General features: G+C 37.9%; 1 protein-coding gene across 1 annotated transcript in view; it reads left to right on the top strand.

Moving 5' to 3' along the window:
* Window positions 1-21,362, top strand: part of NRCAM (neuronal cell adhesion molecule) — a 143,372-nt gene that overhangs the window by 27,806 nt on the left and 94,204 nt on the right. Inside the window, exon 2 of the mRNA XM_041471527.1 lies at window positions 17,207-17,302. The gene's annotated coding sequence lies outside the window, so the exon portion shown is untranslated. The remainder of the gene's footprint in view (window positions 1-17,206; window positions 17,303-21,362) is intronic.

Below are 21,362 nucleotides of genomic sequence, written 5' to 3'. Positions count from 1 at the left end.
TGTTTTTTTTTATGTATTCATTCCTGTTTTGAGTCATTTTAGTTCATACATACAGGCACAGTGCTACCAAATTGCATGAAATAAGTATAATTTGTAACAGTTGGTCATGTCTCACCCCTTATCATTAAGGGAGGAATTGTTAGTGCTATCTGGTTTTTAAACTGTATGACATTAGTGTTTGCTGCAAGCTAGTTTTATTTGAAAAGCTTCAGCCAAAGTAATTCAGTCACTTCTGAAGATGATGACAGAGTAGAAGCTATTAAAATAAAAAAGCCGCAGTTTTTACTTAGAAACCTTTGCCTTCCTGTACAGGAATGGTACTTTGTCATTGCTGTGACTAATTACTGGCTGAATTAAAGAACCTTTGATATTTCAGCTTGTCTGTTTTCAGTAGCAAAGCATAAGATGTAACAAATACTGTAACTATACTGAGTGCATCCTAGATCATACCTGGAGGTGTCTGACAAGGCTTTGTATTTATAGTAATAAGCTATTGGAGCTGGCCATGTTTGGGACTTGGCAAAAGAACCAGTGGCTTAAGGGGAAAAGGAAGTTTGCCCTTTAGTTTATAATATTGCTTGTCAGTAATTTTGAGGAATGAGTAGCTGGTAATGTGGAAGAGCAAGGAGACTCAGCAGGAGGGTGAATGGTTAGGCCCAGACTCTGTGAGAAGTTGTGAAGCTGGGACTTGGAATTGCTAGGCAAGAAACAGATCCTTCCCTGTTAAGCAACTGGATTAAGGTGTCTGTCTTGACACTGGTAAGTGCTGCTTCCTCTAATGGCCTGGGCACTTCCACACTGTGTGCTGTCTCCTTCGAGTCCTGTGTGGTAATCCTGTGTCTATGACCAAATGATGGTTTTGGAAGGTTCAGTTCAGTGTCTGGTATAATGCCAAGACTGCCAGGATCTTCTTTTTCATAGCATGGCCTCGGTTATGTATGTTGTGTGTCCTGGGGAACATAAGACCGTACAAGAGCTGAGAGCAGCTTAGGATGGTGTTGGAGCACTGTTGGCTGAAATAGAAATGATGCTGTCCACTGCCAGCAGTCCCCAAGTGAGGTGATAATTTGAAAAGCCAGCTGAGGGAACCAAACACTATGGATGGTCATAGAGATCAGTGCTTAAGCTCCTGCACAGATCTTTTTTGTACTCATGTGTTGTCATAATGAATGTGGCAGAGATTAGGCCTCTGAATTTGGAGGATTGAGAGAAGCAGATTGACCTAAAGGACTGGAAGCTTGTTTATGTGCTTGTGTTGGAGGACAGACAGGATGAGTGCAGTAGGTAAGAGTAACAGCTGGGAAGTGAGAATATACCAGGAAGAACCCAAAGGAAAAGCTGAAGCTTGGATAGCAGAGAGCATGAGATGAGGTCAAGGTGTAGCAGTATAAGAAGAGGTGGGATACAGATGCACAAAAGGTTCCTCTAGGCTGAAATGTGCTTGTGAACTGTCTTCATTGCATAGCTTCAAAGGTTGACTCCAAAATTTAAGGGTCATCTTTCTATTGCTGTGTGTTCCACTGCAAAAGCCTAAGTTGTCTCTTCTGCTGGTGGCGTTTTACAAAGAAATGTTTTCTTTTTTAATTTTTTTTTTTCTCTTTAGATCACTTGTGCAGAGGCCAGAGTTTAGATCACTTGGAACAGATCTGAAGTTCCAGTTCTGCTTTTAAGCTATGTCATTATTTATAATGAAGAATAGGTAGAATTTATATTCCCAAAAATTTCTCTGAAGATCTACTATGAAAGATTTGCTGAGAGAAATAAAAAAAACCCTCCAAAATAAAGTACTCAATAGAAACATTAGAATAAATTTGCAAATGTGGTAGGAACTTGAGTCTCATAGTACATGTGCATTATAATCATTACATGATAAGGCATGCTGAAATTGATGTAAATAATAATCTGCTTATATAAGGGGTAGGGCTGAAATTGTTGCTGGAAAATTTAATTATTGCTTTGGTTATAGAGATCAGTATAAAGATAAACAGTACATGGTAGGATGAACTGTTATGAAATATACATGGAATTGGATGGGGGGGAAGCACATGTAGAAAGAATCAACAGGCCACTCCCAGAGTGTTAAATATCAAAATTTTCTGGAGAAACATTTTGCAGAAGCTCCCCCATTCCCTAGGACTGAATTCCCAATTACTTCTAGCATGGACGACTTGAGTTGTCTATTTTCAGGTACTCACTCATAGTCTTGTGGGTCTTTCTCTCACTTTCTTCTCCTGGAGTTTGTGCTTGCAGCGTGGCTGAAGCCGCAGCTCCCAGGCTGGTGGCAGTGCTGTCATTGTGGTGCTGGCAGGTGATCTGTCAGCTCTTTCTCTGCCAGGCAGGGGGGGTTTGCAGCACACAAAGCCCCAGTTGCTGCTGCCGGTTGGGAGAGCGCAGAACTTGGCGGCTTTAATCATTTGCCAGCTCACAAAAATACATTGGGTTTTCCAACCTTATAGCTAAGATCAAAATAATTTCTAGTGGAAGTTCAGTTTTGTTAGTGTTCCTAGCCTCTCTACTTGGGGCAAAAGCAATTCCTAGGTATTGTAAGGAATGAGATACGGGGGTTATTTTCTTCATTATCTTAGTTTTGCTGCTTATTAGAGGAGTCAGGTGGTTACTGTGGATGGCTCACCTTCTCAGCAAGTGGTGAAAATCAGTTTGATGCCCTGTGGTTTTGACAGGTGTTACCAATATGTGTACTGGGTGCAAAATGAAAATATCTTACTCTCATTCTAGACTGTGTTGTTATCAGTTGCCACTCTAGTTCTGTTTCCAGTGTTTCAATACCCAGGTGCCTGAACTAGCTTCCTAAATACAAATGCACTTTCCACTTTCCTCTGATATATAAAAAGAATAAGGACATATTCCACAGTGATTTCAGGGAATGAAGCAGAGCTTAGTTGAATGGGAGGCTGATTTAGACTGTCAGATACATTTAGCTGAAAGTGTAACGTACCATTTATGTAGGTACATTACAGTGTTTGCTGGAAAAGGGGGCATAATTTGTGATGATTCTGGGCAGTGGTGACACTTACTTGTAACATGGCAATTTGAATTGGATTGGGAACTGGGATCAGGAGGATTGGGCTGGGGAGAGGATGCAGAGTCCTGGTAGCTGCACAGTGAGGAGACAAAAAGTAGAACCAGGTAAGTCTGGGAGGCCCATACATAACACAGTGAAGAACTAGTATCTCTTACTGTGATCTTGTTATCACCAAAGTTTTTTGTGTTCTGAAGCTTGTGTGATTGTCATGCTGGTGCTTATCATCTGCTCTGTAGCCCTGAGTCATTTCAGCTCTCAATAGACAGCGGCCAACTTGACTGTGCCATATTAAGTGGTGATCTGCAGCTTGTAGAATTCTCTGTAGAACAGTCTTACATTTAAATCTATATTAAAAAGATTTTTCTTAAGCTTTCATTTTCCAAATAAGTGAAAGTTCTTGTACTTCACTTTATTTGTTGCCATATGAATTTTATTAGCTTCCATATTAACACAGAAGGGATGAGGGACTGTCTCATTTCTTCTACTGACAGGTCCTGCTACTCTGCTGTTGGCCACCTAAGTTAATCCAAGTTCAACATCATTTATCAGGTTACGTGGAGGATTGTCATGCCTTTGTAAGGCTGGCAGAAAATGGAGCTCTTTTAACAGAACTGCCCTTAGCATGAGGCTTCAGTGGGTTTAGTTCTTGTTCAGTTTAAATATAAAACCAGAATGACATTCTGAAATTATCAAAAGCCATTGTTATTTTATCAAGATTTTTTTTTCAAAGTAGGTTTTGATTTTGACTTAAAAAAAAATTTATTTTTTTTTAATGCAGATACCATCATTGAGTTGGTTGTGTTGTAATTGGCATGAAGATCCCATTCTTCAAATGTCCTCAGGAGCTGAGGAAACAAAGTTTTGCACTCCATGCTTTAAACCTGAATCTCTATCTCAAAAGAGTTCTTTAATGAATTTTTTATTTTGGTAGAATAGACATCTTGTCAGTGTTTAAAGTCAAAACAACATTAAATGTTAATAATGCCACAGCTTTACTTGCTGTGTGTTTTAAAACTACCTTAGAGCTTCGAAGTCAGTTGGTAGCACTCAGCGTTAACCTCAATCAATATATGCCTGTAAATCCTTTTAAAGAACCTGCAGTGCCTGTTTTTTTTCTTATACTCCTTGTTTGTTTTTTTTTTTTTTTTCTTCCTTTAGCCTGTTTGAATTCCAGTTCCCATCTTGAATTTGGCTTTGTCAATAGTATACACTTAGTCTCTTCCTGTTCACAGTGTTTGGAGAGTAAAAGTATGTTTTTAAAGGTGTTTGTTCCTTGTGGTCCTTGCCCAAGTATTTTATCTTTTCTGATAAGGGAGAGCTGTACACATATACCACCACTGGCTGTTGTGTTTTATCCTAGACAAACTATGACACTGTGGCAACTGCAGAAAATAAAAACAATCTGACTTGCAATTGGAAAACAGTTCTACAGTAACAGCAGAATGAAATACACTTTTTATTTTATTTCCTGGTTTACTTAACATGTCTTCAAGTCTACAATCTTTGTTTTTCTATAATCATCCTTGAAGTATTTATTTGTTTCATGTACATCCTAATAAACTTTACTGTTCTTTAAAGGAAAATGTAGTAGTAGCTAAAGTAATTAATATCTTAAATGGTTAATTTTAGGTTTAAGTATATTTTAAAATAAACCCCCCCAAAGCTTAGTTTTTATTTCTCTGTTTACACAGAAAAGCTTATTTACCGAGTCAATAATCTCTTGAATAATCTCTTAAGATGAAAAAGAAATGTTTTCAGTGTTTTGAGGCTAAATCACAATTTTTAATAGGCTGTATTTGCTAATGTAATTTCCAAATATGTTTTGCATAATTTCAGTAGGACTTGGGTTTATCATAAGTTGGCATTTCACCCATCACAGATCCTGAGCCAAAATATTCCTGGTTTTAAAATGAGGTAACATCTCTGTCATCATGCTTTCAGGAAAGACTAATAATATATATTGATACCCACAGACCATAATAACATAACTAAAACAATCAGGTGAGATTAAAGTTTTTGTTTTATCTATTTACTGGTTTTTCCAGTAAATAGTGAAGTTAAAGAAATACATGAAGATCGCTGGGAAGAAGTGTAACTCATTGGAACTGGAGGTTTTCTTGATACAGAGAGGTGGTACTGAGAGAGAAGTGAATTAGGAGACCATGTGATGAGTGGATGTTCAAGCTTTAATGGGATATTCACAGATCCCTTCTATACCATGATTTTTTTTTTGTGTGTCAAAACAGTGACTAATATTAGCATACTGAGTAAAACAGCATCAGTTTCAGTCATGGCCTTAGAAGCCCCTCAAAGACAAACCCCTTACTTTCTGAGTTCACATTTGATTACTGTGTATGTTGTAAACTCATCACCATTTGTGGCATGAGGCTGCATTTTCTGTACTTTTGGAGGAGAACACAGCACGTTTACCTCAAGCACCTGCTGAAGTGCATTGGTTTCCTGGGTAGAGCAATTTGGAAAACAGAGCTGCAGGCTCTGGTGTAAGTAAAACCTGTCCTACGGATGGAGATTTCCACTGAGTTTGTAAAACAGGTAGCTATTTTGCAATTCTATATATGGCATACAATTTGGTAAGCAAAACAGTTCTTTAAATGGATTATATTTAAATACAGAAATCATATGTAAATTATATTCCTCCTTCTACAATTGAAAAGTAAAATAATTTGATACCTTTAGACTTGTCATACACTCCTAATGAAAGGAGGAGATGGTGTTATTGCAGAGGGACTCCATGGCCTCAGGAGGTAATCTAACATAACTGTACCTGCTGGTGTCACAGCTGCTGGAGTTACAGCTGTGCCATTCTCCCAACTGCTCCAGTTCTGTCTGTGCAGCAGTTCTGGCTGCTACAAACCAGGTTTGCTGCAAAAGGCAGTTTGTAAATAACTGAACTGGATGGTTGGCAACTCCAGCAGCCTCCTATGTGCAAAAATGATTCCAAACACCTTTGCTATCCAAGCTGCTAATAAAGGAGAGGTACATCTGGTGCCCATCAGGTTGTTTGGTAACTGCAAAACAGGCTTCTGCAAAGTTCAGGTTCTTGTAGAGATTTATATATATATATATATAGTTTTTTTTAAAATCCTGTAGGAAGTCATTTGACAAATGTGTGAAGCAAGGAAAAGCCTATAAAGGGCACAGCTTCTTTGGGGTTTTTAAGCAGTGATAAAGCCAGTTTCTATATGTGTGTGAATATTTAATCTCTTACTGCAGAGAAGACAAAATCATGCAATGCATGCAGATCAAAACCTGGACCTGCTGTGAGTTTGGCTGTGTGGTAATTTGGCTGTAATAAATATGATATTAATTATTTTAATAAAAATTCCATATTGTAATATTTAATAATGACTTTATTTCTACATGAAACCTACCCTTCTTTTTTGGTGTTTTTGGATACTGTATACAACCTGCTACTTTCTTCCTCCACTGCTAGTATTTGCATAGTGTATTTTCTTGCTGAAACTATCTTTTGAATGTGTGATTTTATTGCTTAGTTCACCTTTATAATATAGAGGTGAACTAAGCAATAAATATATAGTTGCAATATAGTTTTACTGTCTTTAAAGGAAATACAAGTTCAATTTTTTCTTGTTGTGGAGGTGAAAAATCTGTTGTGCTTGTGTGGCTCCTGTTTATTGTTCCCGCAGTGGCTACTATAAAAATGAAATATTTATTCTATTCATGCAAGCCAAATTCAGCAGTTAGTTGCTACACTAAAGCATTTGACAACTTGCAGAATATTAATGACACAGAGTCTTTGTGAAGATGTGAACAGCACATCTAGAGACAATACTTTGAAATCACAAGTATAATTACAAAGAAAAATATCAAATGTCCTATTTCCATAAGTAATGCCAAATTATTCAAATGTATTTAAAATCAAATGTAGTTCTAACTGGACTGCAGCAAGGAATGGTTTCAGGCCTTTGAGTATTTTTTTTTTTTTATATCCAGGTCAATAGTTGGAATTCGTTCTAGATCAGTAGTCATGAAAATTAATTTGCTTATCAGAAGACTGACAAAAAAACCTTTTTAAAATTGAGGCCTTGAAGTCTTAATTGTATAGTATGGAAGGGCTTTGCTGTAGTGGAAAACTTGCAATGTTTAAGAAGTTAAACCTGGAAGCAGTTTAGTGTGTGTTTTTTGGGATAGATGTTCATGTTTCAGTCTCACAAATAGAAACCAGGTTTAAAGTGAAAGTTTGTGAAAGATGAAGCCCAGAAATGCAGTTATGTTAAACTTTTCCCTTTTGAAAATGGTCAGATTTATCAAAATGGAGGCTTGCACACCACAGCAACTGTTCCCAGTGTGGGTGTGCATGTTCACACAGGTATTGTGTGTAGCTGCTCAGTTTTTAACGCCCCCTTCCCCTTCCTTCCAGCTGTGCATGGCAGTGGTGCCTTGAGAACTCCTCTGGGGCCGGCAGTGGGCACTGGGAAGAGCTGGGACACAGCAAAACTGGCACAGGGGGTCAGGAGGTGTCTCCATCTGTTCTTTTTTTTAAGACGGCTTTAGTGCTGAGTGCTGGTTTTTTTTGAATGAAGATCTTGTATTTGGAACTTCCTGGAAGAATTATTATGGATTTGTGCCTTTTCCAACAAACAGCCTTGACTGCAGTACTTGCTGGAGGAGAGACTGGAGATAAAATGTACCTTTTTGCTCAGTAGATGCAAGCCCCCATGGTTTGTCTCTGAGGAAAATCCCTATTCATTGTGTTTTAGGATCTTTGGGTAGCAAGGACAAAGGGGTAGAAAAGGTTTGTTTTTTTGTTTTTTTTTTTTTACTTCAATATGTTCCTCAGATGTGATCTGCGAGGGGGAGAGATTGTCTTCTCTGTCTCTAAACAAGCTGTGCCACTGAAGCAAAGTGCTGAAGACTGGGTGAGCCATAGCCAGTGCTGCTCAGTGTAAGGAGAAAGAACTGCTACACACCACGTTCCCCTTGCTTATTTAAGAGCAAATTACAGCTGCCTGTGCCAGTGCTTTGGGGAGCCCAGTTCTTTTGTATGCTTGGCATGCTCTCTGTGTATGTACAGCCCTTAAGGAGTTTCAGGTGGCTAAACTTAGTTTCAAGATGTCAGTCAAGTTATTGACACAATTGAAGCAGGCAGCTTCTAAATTCTATCAAAATGATACAGAGAAAGAATGGTAGATAGCTGGAGAGCATTCAAGTAAAGTTTAAGGCCTGGATAATTTGGATGTTTCTATGTGTGATGATAGATGAGGGTGGACAGAGGAATGTCAGCAGCTGAATGTGGCCTCCATTCCAGCCAGCTTCTCTTTGGGTAGTGCAGGCTCAGGTATAGCCCACATGGCACATGCAGAAGTTCAAACATGTGCCTTACCAAGAAAAAGAAAACTCTTGGACACCTGAAGCATCCCAAAAAGATTTCTACATCCAAAGAAGACTCAATTTTATTAATTTTTTTTCTTCCCTTAAGAACAGACAGAATCTTGATCCTGTCTTGTTGGGATTTTTTGTCTGCCTGTTTGAATGATCTTTTGAATGGTGCATTTTGTTTTGTGTTCCTGTTTGGTTGGTTTGGGTTTTTTTACAGAATCAAGATTGTAACCTTTGTCGTGCGGTCATCTTCTGTTATCTTCTTCCTTTTATCCTCTTCACTTTCTTTCACGGGCTTGATTCTGTTTTTTTTTTTTTTTTTTTTTTTTTTTATTTTTTAATTTTTATGTGTAGTTGATGCAAATTCATTTTGTCTATGCACTTGATGTCTTTAGTTTAAGTAACTTCTAGTTAGCTACAGGCACTGCAGCACCAGCAGATCTGTTTTGTTCCTGAAGCTGCAATTGCTTTTCTAGCTGCTGATAAATCTCCTCATCCCGAGGTTGGGAAGTGCACATTTGTCTACACTTACACTGTGTTTCTGTATTTTTAAATGGCTTTGGGCATCCAGCAGTCAAGGACACTCATTGTGCCTAAAGAGGAAGGGCAAAGCATTTGTTCCACTATGAAAAGGGATGGAGAACAGTACTAGAGAAAATCTTAGTATAATTAAAGCTAATGCTGTGAATCTTATTATGGAGCTTCCTCATTAAAAAGTAACATGAAAACATAAAGAAAGCCCATGTACAATACTTAACTGGGTGTGCTGGTAAAATAATGAAGTGAATGAACCTTGAGTTATTTGAAGAGGACTCTTCTCAGTCAGCTGTGCTGGAATCACTTTGGGGAAATCTCACACTCCTTGGCAACTTCTCTGTGTGATAAACAGCTTATGTGTCTTACGTATGTGAACAAAGGCTCTCCCTGAAAAGGATTAAGAGGAATGGGACCTGCGTGAGTCTGCATCCCCAGAGCTTGTGAGAAGGGATTTTCTGTAGCTGGCAGATAGTCTGCTTTGGCTGGTACAATGAACTTCAGGAAAATGTAGAAAGGAGACAAAAGTCTAAGAATTGTGGTCAGGACATACAGGATACAATTATTTTGGAACAAAGAATAGTTATTCAGGTCTACTTAAAAATTACTTAACCTGATTTCCCTACCATAATGTGTTGGTGACTGGTAGGAAGTAACTGGCTATATATGTTCTTGTATAGAGACTCCTGTTTGTAGGAAAAAAAAGCAAAATGAATAAATTATTACTAAAAGAGCAACAGCAATGGGTTTAATTAAAGTATGTCCATGAAATTTCAGTGGTAACAGCTTAAAACCAGTAGAAGTGGTTATGGTGAAGTTTTAAAGTAAATAAATTCTGTAATCCTTAGAGGATCCTGCTCTTCACAATTATTGCTTTATAATATCCTAGACTTATTAGATACTCCTTAAAATTCATCTCCCAACCCAAGTACTTGGGTTGAATTTTTGGGATAAGGATACATGGGTGACAGTGAATAATCACCTTGCGTATCTTGTTATCCCTGTGAAACTGTCTTTTTGAATGTCACCTCCATTTTCACGTATTTTCAGACTCCACAATCATAAAGATACCCTTCATAAAGAAACTCAAAATTTTTACACACTAAATTATGATTGCTGAAAACTTTACTGGTAAAGTAAAGGAAATTGAAGCTGGAAAATGAAAAATAAAAATATCAAGTTTGTGTATGCTAAAACATGGCAAAGAGAAGATGAATCCATCAAAATGTATACAAGGAACAAAGCTAAAGCAAGACTATGCATTTCTTTAAGTCTTATGTAGGAAATGGAAACATTTTGCCTCTTGATTTTCAAACAAACAATAGTAGTAGTAGTAGTATGATCCAGCATGCCTAATCTGCATCCTGGTGTAATCATCAAATTCAAATACCATCTTTGTCATGTGGACATTAATGGTGTACATTTCAATACCGAAATCTGTACTCTAAAAATTAAAATATTGACATGACTTCAGAAGTAATTGTTAGGCATACAGAAGCTTTAAAAACATTCAGTGTACAACATAACAGGTAAAAGAAGCAGCCCATTTTATTATCATACTATGATTGTGATCATACTTCGATCTTCATTGCCCTAACCTAACTGCACGAGCAGCTTTATTTTGTGTCTTCCTTTGCTCCATTCCTGGGTCATTGTGAGTCATGCTGCATTTCTAGAGTTACAGATCCCATATGTGTTTGCCCAGTCCAACCTACCAGAGTCCAAAGCCTTTCTCTGGGGTTAAGCTGCACCATGAGGTTAGCTCTTCAGCTGCTTGAAGGTCTCAGATGAGTGTTGCACTAACTGAATTTTGATGAGAATATGACTTTGACCGCAGCATAAATTATTTGTTTCTTTTCCTAAGTACTATGGTATGTCTGGAAAGAGTTGAGGACATTTGGAAAGGCAAGCCAAAAATGCATTCAACATTTCCTAGATGTATGGACAGTTCTTAGATATTTCTCTGAATCTTTTTTTATATTTTCTATCAAGCAGATCTCAAAGTAAGGAATTGTGTGCTGTATGTGCATATCACAGTTTTTTCAGCTTAAACAGTTCAAGAGGCCAAAAAATGGTTTTGTTAATAAGTAAATTGTGCACTAAGTCATTCCTAGTGATTATATTAGTCTAAAGCTTCCTGAGGCTAAAATGGTACTAAGATTTAAAAGGGTAATATTATGATTACAAAAGTGCCTATCTCAGTGAACATTTCCAGAGGCAGACATGATTATTTCTGTTGAAGAAAAAAAGCTATTGTGACTGAAAACCTTTTCCTAATAGAAATGTATTGGGAAGTAAGGGAACCATATCAAAGGCTTCTTTTTAAGGCTTCTTTTTCTCCACCACAAAGAGCCTGTTTTATTATGATAGCTGCTGTCCTAGCATTCAAATGACAGATTTTGCTATGGGTTTTGAGCTGTCAATTAAATATAGCACCTCGATTTTTGAATGTTTTGAGTAGCCCACAGAGTAGCTACTGTCTGAAAAATGGGAGTCACAGTGGGAAGCTGAAGGGGATGGGCCTCTGGAGCATTTAGTGTTTAATGGATCTACAGCTGTAGTGAAGCAGTGTGCAGAAATAATTCTGATTAGACTTGGTCAATCAGATGACAAAATGAGCCCTCACCCTCCATCATTCAGCTCTAAAATTCAGTGGACAATTTCTGCTTAAACCCAGTTAAGTGCGAAAACTCTGGTCAATCAGCTATATATGAGCTGATTTCTTGATATAATGTGCTGTCGAAGGCAGAGGGGAGCAAATAGTTAAGCTACTTCATTACTCAGATAGTTTTCTTCTGGGACTTCATTTTGGAAGGGATGATTGAAACCATGAAAATAGCCATTTTGAGAATTGAGCTTTTCCAAGAATTAAATGTTACTAAGTAAAAATAACAGATTAATACTGTGCCACATTTGTGGCATGGTAAGTAGCTTCTTATTTACAGTTTCATGTCTGCTGTTGTTGTTTCAGTGTACAGCTGTAAATGTGCAGTTAACTGTATGGCAGAGGTTTTGCCTAATCAACACCATACTATTTGATGATAAATTTCCACATAAAAAAAATTAATGATCTATAATGGTAATTAACCTCTGATTATTTTTTTTTTTTTTTATCCTTCTCAGCTAAGCGTTTGCAGCTCTAGCATCAAGACACATACGTGAAGTGAGAGCTCAAATTAGCATACTCTGGTTCTATTTTGTCAAGTTTAAGAGTTCAGGTGGATGCAGTCATTACTGAACCTCACTGGCAATCTACTTTAAAGTAGATTCTGAAGTCCAGCTCATGCTTTTGTCAGGAAAAACATTGTTCTAAGAAGCTTTAAAAACAGAACAGGTTTCAAAAGGACCAGATGAAGTTATTGTTCTGAACTGGTTTTGGTGCTAATAGAGACTGACGGAATTCATCCTGCTATCTGTAATAAGAAGCAAAACCCTTAAAGTTAGAAATGTTTTAACTGGACTTAAAACCCAAACAAACAAAAACCCCCTCAAAAAAAATCCCTCAAACAAAAAAAAAAAAAAAAAAGAAAAAGACAAACAAAACCGAAGCAAAACTAAAAAATCAATCAATCAAACAAGTAAAAAGCCCCAAACCAACCAACCAAAAAAAAAAAAAAAAGAAAAAAAAAAAAAAACCAGAGGGAAAAAACCTGTATTTGTAACAGAACAAGCAGAAAGTTTGTAAACAGGGTTTCTTTCTTTAGGAGTTGAAAAAAAAAGTTAGTTTTCTGTACCAGTATTACTTCAAGGTAGTTCCTTGGAAAGGCAGGGTGGTCCAGAGGCTCGTGTGGTGTATGAGATCAGTGTCTTTAGGACTGTGGGCAAGCACATTTGGCTCTCTAAAGTGTTTTCCTTTATTTCTCTGTACATTTTTACATTCTTACTCTGGGATTTCACCACTGAGTACAGATTGTAGTTTTTGCAGTGATCTGTCTCTTAGACACCCTGTTGGAGATAAGGTATTGTCCCACTGGCAAGTTGACAAGTAGAATAAATGTAAAGGAGAAATTAAACTATATCTCAAAGTAAATACGCAAGTCACAGGTAGCTGCTTGGAAGGAAATTGTGTATAATATAAGATCTGGAGAAAAATATTAATGCTGATTGCATTTTCTGTGCACTACATAAACAAAACATAAAAAACCCTATATATATGGCTTTTTTTGTTTTTAAAAAAATTTTAATTACTCTTAAAAAAACAAACAAATGGAAAAATGCCCTAATAGTGTGAGCATAATTTTATTAAAAGGTTCATGCAGCTAAGCAGATTTAGCTCTGCTTTTCTATAAATACAGGGAAATGTTTAACCCCTATTGTATGGCCACAAAGGCTGTGCTGATCACACAGAAGCTTGGGAGGGCCGAGGACAAAGCGACGGGCGACTGGAAACGGCCCCTCTTGTGCGTGCCCCTGCACACAGAGCAGCAGCAGCAGGGCTTGGCACCAGAGTTTTGTCAAGCTTGCAACATGAAGGGGAGCGAGGTACAAATTCTTACCACTTGCTAAAAGGAAGAAAGGAAAAAATAACCAGCCAAAAAAGGAAGAGGACCATGACAGCTGTATAGCTACGTGCACAAGGTAATGGCTGAGCTCCCTTCTCTAGCCTGGTACTTCCCACTCACTCAAATAGTTGAGATTTATGTACCTTAGTGTTAGTTGGTTTGATTTATTGGAATGAAGTATCATGAAAAAATTCAGGTTATAACTTTGAACAGGAGAATAAACCTATGCTATGTAATTTACTGAAACATTTAACTTTGGTTAATAGTCTAGGAATTGACAGAATGAGGTTAGCATTTGTATCCATGAAGGAAGGGCGTGACTTTGCAAAATATTAAGTATCCGAAGAAATCTGTATTCTGTTTTGTTTAGTATAATATGAGTAAAATTTGGGCATTGCCCTTATGGATGCTAATATAATCCAGCTTGGACTACCCACTCTAGGAAGTGTCTTCATGAGGGTGTGTGTATCAGAAATGAAAAAAAAACCCTAAAAGCTACTTTTGTTGTATTTCCAGTGTATTTTTTTCCATTATTACTTTGGCAGAATCATCTGGGTTTGGGCACACCCAGAAATAAGATAGATATGACAGCAAGATGGATCACTGCCCCCCTCAACCAGCCAGGGTGGTTTCTCCTTTTCTGAGAGCTCCTCATTAATCCTTAGCTCTGAAAGAAGAAATTACACAAGGCTGAACAATGGAGCTCTGCAGTATTGGTTTGCAGAAAACTGTGCTTAAATACATTAAATATCACAAAGCAAATATTTTATATTAAAGAACTTTGCACAGTATTGTAAAGTAAACAGAAATTCAATTAAATATATGTGTATATAGATACATTATTTTATGAGAAAGCTGCACATTGTCTCACTCTTGCTTTTTAAGGCTGCATTAAAAATATTCAAGTGTCTTGACATTTTAAATAATATTTTTGAGTACATTTTATGTAAAACCATTTAGCCAATCTGATTATGAAACAAAAAATGGATTTTTTGTATTTTGGATTTTTCACATTTGAATTTTTTGCATAGTTACCTATTGGTATCTGTGTATTATTTCTTTTTCTAAAATTAGCTTCCCTGAAGTCTACCAACATTTTTACAAGAAAAGCAACAATACTCTGTAAGTTGTAGTTATTTCATGAATATCTGAACAAATAAGTATGCAGTAAGCATAATGTTAGGTCAGAAAATTTAAAAGTGTGCTTTACATTTCCACAATATGCTAGTGACCAAGCAAATTATAAGACCACAAATATATCTTACAAAATTTAAAACCTATTTCATCTAATCTATGGACTTGTTTTAGAACCATCATTTTTACCCTCCTCCTTGATTTTTATTTCCTACTCATTTTTCCCCTTCTTTTAGTGAATCTTAGAAGTCTTGAAAAGGTTACCCATGGTGTCAACAGAGTTGTGGTTTTCTTCTGTATATGAGGTCTTATACAAGTCATCCCTGGGTTTCAGAACATGCCTAACTTTTAAACAATGCCCTTGAGGCTACAGATGTTCTTAAATGGCAAAAACAAGAAGAAGGGGACAAATATCTGTCATCAAGGTGGGCTGATTGGCAAGGGCTGGGCTACATCTGCATTTTAATGCTTTAGTAAATGAGTCTCTTGAAAGAGAAGGCTGGCCATAATCTGAATGTGGTTTAGGTGCTGTGGTGTTCCTGCAGCCTGATAAGTAGCTGGTGTCTTTTTAGTTCAGAGTACCTGGGATAGTGGGAGCTGTGTGCAGCCCACCAAAGTCATGATGGCACAGGCTAATACTGTAAATCCTGGGGTCTGCTCCAGTGGGTCCTATGGAGGCAGGCAGAGGCTGCAAATGAGGATGCAGTGCCTGGCAGGTGAGAACTGCAGGGCTGTCAAGAGAATCAAAACTTAAGGCAGTCTTACCCATGCTGTTGTTTGGAAGGATTTTCCAGGCTGGAACACTCTGTAAAGCACACTCAGGTTTTGTCTTGGAGACAGCTGGGGGATGGAGCCAGCCAGGAAGCAGCATGAGTGGCAGGGTGGATGTATCTGGTACCTCGGAGTAGTGGGAACTGTGTGATCACTGTCAGGCTGTGCTGTGGTCAGTTAGGAGCTGCACACAAGTTCTGTGTTGGCTTTGGCTCATCCAGGTCCTGCTGGTTTGCAGGCAGCATTTCCAGCCGAGTATAGAGGCAGGGGGTTCAAAGTGGTTTGAGTGCCTGAATAAAGATTAAGGCAATTGAAGTGAATCTCCTAAGAGAATTTCACCCCAGGGAAATAAATTATGTATGTATGCCAAAACTCCTGATGTTACAAAGATAATGTATTGTTTCCAATGTTTTATTATGTAAGAGCAGCAAGTTTTTTTGGAAGAGCCTGATAAAAAGCAATTTATGAGAAGTGTTGCTTGTTACTGAAAGAAATAGCTACAGGAGAGCTGTAGTCCACAGTTAAGATTTGGCCAACTTGCAGGCCAATCTAACAATAAAAAGGCTTTAAAAAGTATGTGGAAAGAAATTGTATTACTAAATTATCAACTTGATGAGGAATTAAACTGATCTTCCTGTATCAGCACTGTAAGCTGAGATGTTGCAGTCTTTCCTGGTTTTCTTCACAAAACAGTGCCAATCTGCAGTTAAGACTAAACAAGGCACTTTAATTACTTTCCTAAAAATAAAATGTATATACTTCTATGTACAGGACACAAAAGAACAGGTGCTGCAGTGATGCTGATTTGTTGCTGTTGGCTGCAGTGCATCATCAGTTCACTAAAATAAGGACAGCATATTGTGGCAAGCATAGCTGAGTTTGCAGATTAGCAACATATACAGCTAAAAGATGATAAGGGGAGTCCTCAGAAAGTTTTTGAAGCTCACTTTGAAAATTCCTGGTCCTACTTGAACCTTGCTTACTTGAAAGTTCAACTCCTCATGTGCACTACCGTGGAAAGATAGGCAACTTGTCCTCAAAAAAACATTAAAAGTAAGTTTAAAATAGGTTAAAGTAAAAAAAAAAAAAGTAAGAGATTAGAGGAATTGGCTGCAGAATTCTTGTCAAAAAATGAAGAAGGTAGCAGCTGAATTCAGAACAAGCCTCTCCTGCTGTCTTCTCTTTCTTTGTTTTGTACTTTTAAACTGGGGGAGGAGGGGAGCAGGAGATGTGAGTCCCATCCATCCACTGGAATTTAGGATGTTCTCCTAGAAAGTAGGAGTTAAGGGAAATTTCTAATTTGTTTTAAGCCGCAGCCCTCACTTTCGGGGCAAGTGCTGTTTATGACCAAACATTTCCATTTTGCATCCACCTCTTCCAGTGGATGTGTTTGGAATTCTGGGCACCCATAGCACAAAGAGCACTGAAGTGTTTAGTCCTGAGGTACCCAGTGTACCTTTAGCTGGGTTCCTGAACACTGGAAAGAAGTGGTTAAGCTTCTTGGCTGTCTTGCTCAAGCTTTGTGAAGCACTGACTGGTTATCACTAATGGTGCAGTGAACCTGGATAAACCATGTTTGCTCTAGGTTGATCTAAGTGGCTGTTTTGGAGAGCTAAATGCAAAACACAACTTTGAAACCTAGGGGGCTGCTTTTCTTTCTAATGCTTCTTTTTTTTTTTCCTTTGGCCAAACATGTATTAATTAGTTATTATTAAAATACCATTTCATTTGACTTAACTGAATTTAGTATTGCAGCTTTATCAAGACATATATGAAGTATTTGTTGTAATTTAAGAGTTATTTACCTCTATAAATATTATTTACCTCTATAAATATTTCAGGTTGTATGTTATTTTTTCAGGCAAGGCAGTAACATAAACACCTGTCATACAAGAGTTAAGAACAGGAGGAAAAGCAAAGAGAGAGACCAACTTCCTTAGAAGTTATTTGTTCAAAGGTAAGATAATTTTTTCCTCTAAATTTTATTTTCCCTTGCTAAGTGGAGAGAAAACCCCTGAACTACTGGCATTGATTTTCTGTCTCTTAAGTATCCAGCGTAGTCATAGATCTGTTATGCATTTACCTGCATTTTCATATTTGTTTGAGTTAACAGTCTGTGATTGATGTCAGATTTTTTTTTTTTTAATTTCAGCTCAAGATTTTAACTGAAGGGCATAACAAAATGTGTTAACTAGAAAAGCAGCTAAAAATATTTCATAGTTTCACATAATTGCAGGTAGCCTTAATCATCTCTGAGGTTCTTTACTGGTATCAGGGCAAGTCAACTAGTGAAACAGTGAGTCTGGAAAAATGGACTTAGAAGGAATGTGAAATATTGTACCGAAAAATGGAAAGTTTTTTCTTCTAGCATAGACCACAAGTTTAGTGATTCTTATCCGTGAACATTCGGAAATCTTTGCTCAAATGGTTTAGGTTGTAACACCTTTTTCCCAATCCCCTTTGAACTCCTCCCTGCTCTTGTGTTTGCTTTGTGTAACTCTCTCAGTGTAAGAAGAGAGATAGCTTTGTTTGAAGTGAATAGTAGCTGCTGAAGAGTCATCTGTGGTTTAGTATCTGATTTTCTTTAAACTAAAAATCTGATTTGGGGATCCTGAGTGTGGTACAGTATATGGTTCAGTAGAACAGAACTCTTATATCTTTTACAGTATGTAGTTGTGGATGGTTGTAAAGCATTTTATCCCTCATTTATATGGTCAAGCAGACAGAGCCCCTGAAAGCATCAGTAATGTGTTTAAAACACAGAAGGGAGGAGATGGTCACTGAAGCATTTTGACTTCTGAATTACTTGCTGGCACTGTTACTGAAAATAACATTTAGAGCATCTCTCCATGCAATGAAGATACTTTGTTTGCTTGTTTGTTTTTTACCTCTTCTGAAATGGTTCTTGTGTTAGTCACGCAGGAGTTAAATGCTTTATTGGATAAAGAGAACTGTTACTGTAAGGTTTTCAAACTAAACTCCTCTGAAAAAAAAAAAAAAAAGACCATTGAAGACTCTGAAAGGCTTTTTGGATGGTAAACAAGTTAAGGAAGCTCTGAAGTTCTTTGGCTTTGCTACTGGCTGCTCTCACTCACCAGGATCCTGGCACCCTGTCACTGTGCCTTCGTTGCCTCCATTGCTCCAGTTCTCCTGTCAGGGAATGCCACCATACAATACATCCCCTGGGGCTAATTGGATGAGTGACAACCAGCCACCTCCAAAGTGACAAGTGTTTGAATGCCTAATTGGGTCAGTGCACAGGTGCCTGCTCTTCATGAATGAGATGTTCTAGCTTTCCTCTGTGACGTTCTCTTGGTTCCTCTCATTTTTCCTACAGTTGGGAAACAAAATTGTCAATACTTTGATGTGAGAGAAAAGGCTTTATCAGAGGAGAAGGATGATTTCCCATTGCCCTGCTTTGGTTAAACTAGCTTTACTGCTTGAGTACTGGCTGGAGGAGACACACAGAAATTCATTAAACTGACAGAAGTTTGCTTATACAAATGGACATTTCAGTAGACAATAGGGTGAATAATTTGACTGGTAAAGACAAATATATTGCCTTAATCTCTATTTTAGATGGTTCTCATACTGTTTAGACCTATGGACTTGGGCATCAGAAAAATCATGGGAGATAAAAAGAACTTATTTTGTTGTAGTTGCCCAATGAGGCTTTTCCTTAGTCAAATAAACAAATAAACAACTTCCTATAATGAAGTCAGACAGAGGTAACTGTTTCATCCTATTGAAGGCTTGGTGTGTGCGTAGAAAATAACTTATGTTTAAGCCCACAATCTATGTTACTTAGATGGATTTGCCTTCCTTTTGTCCCCTCCACAAAGAACCATAGGATACCTGATTAGAAAGGGTGTCTGGAGGTTTTCTTGTCCGACACCTGCCCTGATCAAGTAAAGCAACTTGCTGCTTGGACAGCTGTTGAACAACCATAGAGTAGAAAAGGGTTTTCTTTTGTTTAGGTGGAATTTCATCCATCTTAGTTTGTGTCTATTGCCTTTTACCCTGTTGCTGGGCACCACTGAGAAGTGTTGTTTACCCCTGTTCCCCTCAGGTATTTATACACATTGACAAGATCTCTTGCAGCCTTCTCCAGGCTGGAGTCTCAATGCTTTCAGGCTCACCATGTCAGATGCTCCAATCCCTTAATCATCTTGGCAGTCCTACACTGGCCTGCATTCTGGGATGTTTATGTTTGCTTGTGCTGGGCAGCCCATGAGAGGACACAGCCCTTCAGGCATGTCTCAGGAGTGCTGAGTGGAGCAAAATGATCTTGATCCTGACCTGCTGACAACATATTTTCCTAATGCAGTACAAGATGCTTTTGGCCTTCCCTGCTGCAAGGGTACCCTGCTGGCTTATGGTCTTGCTTGGACCCCATGAGGACCCCCAGGTGTTTTTCTGCAAAGCCTCTTTCCAGCTGACCAACCCTCATCCTGTTCTGCTGATTGGGGTTATTCCTCCCTAGGTGTAGGACTTTGTATTTCCCTTTGTTGGACTTCATAAAATTCTTGTTGGTTTATAGCTGAGCTTTTAAAGGCTCCTCACCACAACCAGCTGGTCTGTGAGCTGCCCTTCCCAGTCGGTGTCATCAGGAAACTTGCTGAGAGCACACTCAGTTTTCCATCATCCAGGTCATTAATGAACTAGTTCAATGGAACTGGCCCTAGTACTGATCCCTGGAGTACACCAGCAGACTTTTCTCCAGCTAGACTTCATGCTGATCACAACCCTTTGAGCCCAGCAGTTCAGTCAGATTTCAGTCTTTCTCACTGTCCATTTCTGTAGTCTGTACTTTATCAGTTTGTCTATGGGGAATTTATGGGAGACCATGTCAAAAGCCTTGCAAAAGTCAATATAAACAACATCTGCTGCTCTCCTGTCACTCAGAGCCTGCCATTAGCTGGGTTGTTCTGCCCAGAGTGTCTCAGTCCCAGCAGGTGCTGCTGGCAGGGTGGCTCCAGGAAATCAGTGTCTCCCCAGTTGAAGGTTTGTTTAAAACAATATTCTCACTTTTGCTTTGGCTGACTTGAATGTGTGTTTCTAAAATAATGCTTTTTCATTGGTGTATATTTAAAAGTGTGAAGAGTTATTTAAACATAGTAAAGTTCACACTCTAAGTGGTGTGAAGTCAGCTAGGTAGCTACTGTCAACACTGTTTATACAGCAACTGTTTATGTTTCTCACTGTCCTTACTAATAAAAATACCTGCTGACAGAAGTGGAAAATAAAGAGAAGAAAAGGCTTGACATGGCGTCTCACAGCTGTTTTAAGATAAACAGACTAAAGAAAGGGTGCTTTTAATTGGCAGGAGACAGAGGAATTGTTTATAATAACAGAAGTGCAATTTTTCAAGTTTACATTTTTCCTCATAAAATCTTATTGTGAAAAATGCCCTCATTCTAACAAGGCTGTCATATCATCTAGTTAAATGTAAGAAACTTAATAGGAGAAATTGTCTGGAAAAGAGAAGCATATTTCAATAATCTGTAGTTTCCTAACATCAGCAAAGAAAGGATGAAGAGAGCTTTGTATTCAAGAATCAAGATGTAAGCATTTTACATTACAGAAATTATCCCTAGAAATCAGAGGTATTTTTAACAGATTGGAAAATGGAAGGGTCTAGAAATAAAATACTTCTATTTTAATTTGTGGAGTTTATCTATGTTAAAAAATACCTTGCAAGGCTTTCATTTATTGTTAAACTGATATGTTTCATAAGTGTGTTTACAGCTAAAAAGAGTGTAAACAGAAGTAGCTGTAACTCATGTAGGGATCACAGCCACTCTAGTTCTACTGAAGACTGCCCAAATGTAGTAAGTGTTTGGTGTCTAGGATACTTTTGGTGTTCATATAAAACATTAAGTTTTGCCCAGCTTTTTTTCTCACTTCATAATCTCTGATTTCCTCATATATAGGGTAAATTAAGTGGACCTCTTTAATCACTTGTTCCTTTTTTAGGTGTCTTGCTATGTGTTTTTTTCAGTATATTAAAAAAGGAC

This window comes from Pyrgilauda ruficollis, unplaced genomic scaffold (genome assembly GCF_017590135.1).
Source record: "Pyrgilauda ruficollis isolate IOZ18807 unplaced genomic scaffold, ASM1759013v1 scaffold27, whole genome shotgun sequence".
Taxonomy (NCBI): domain Eukaryota; kingdom Metazoa; phylum Chordata; class Aves; order Passeriformes; family Passeridae; genus Pyrgilauda; species Pyrgilauda ruficollis.
Note: the sequence above shows the minus strand (reverse complement) of the source record. Positions and strands in the feature narration are given on the sequence as shown.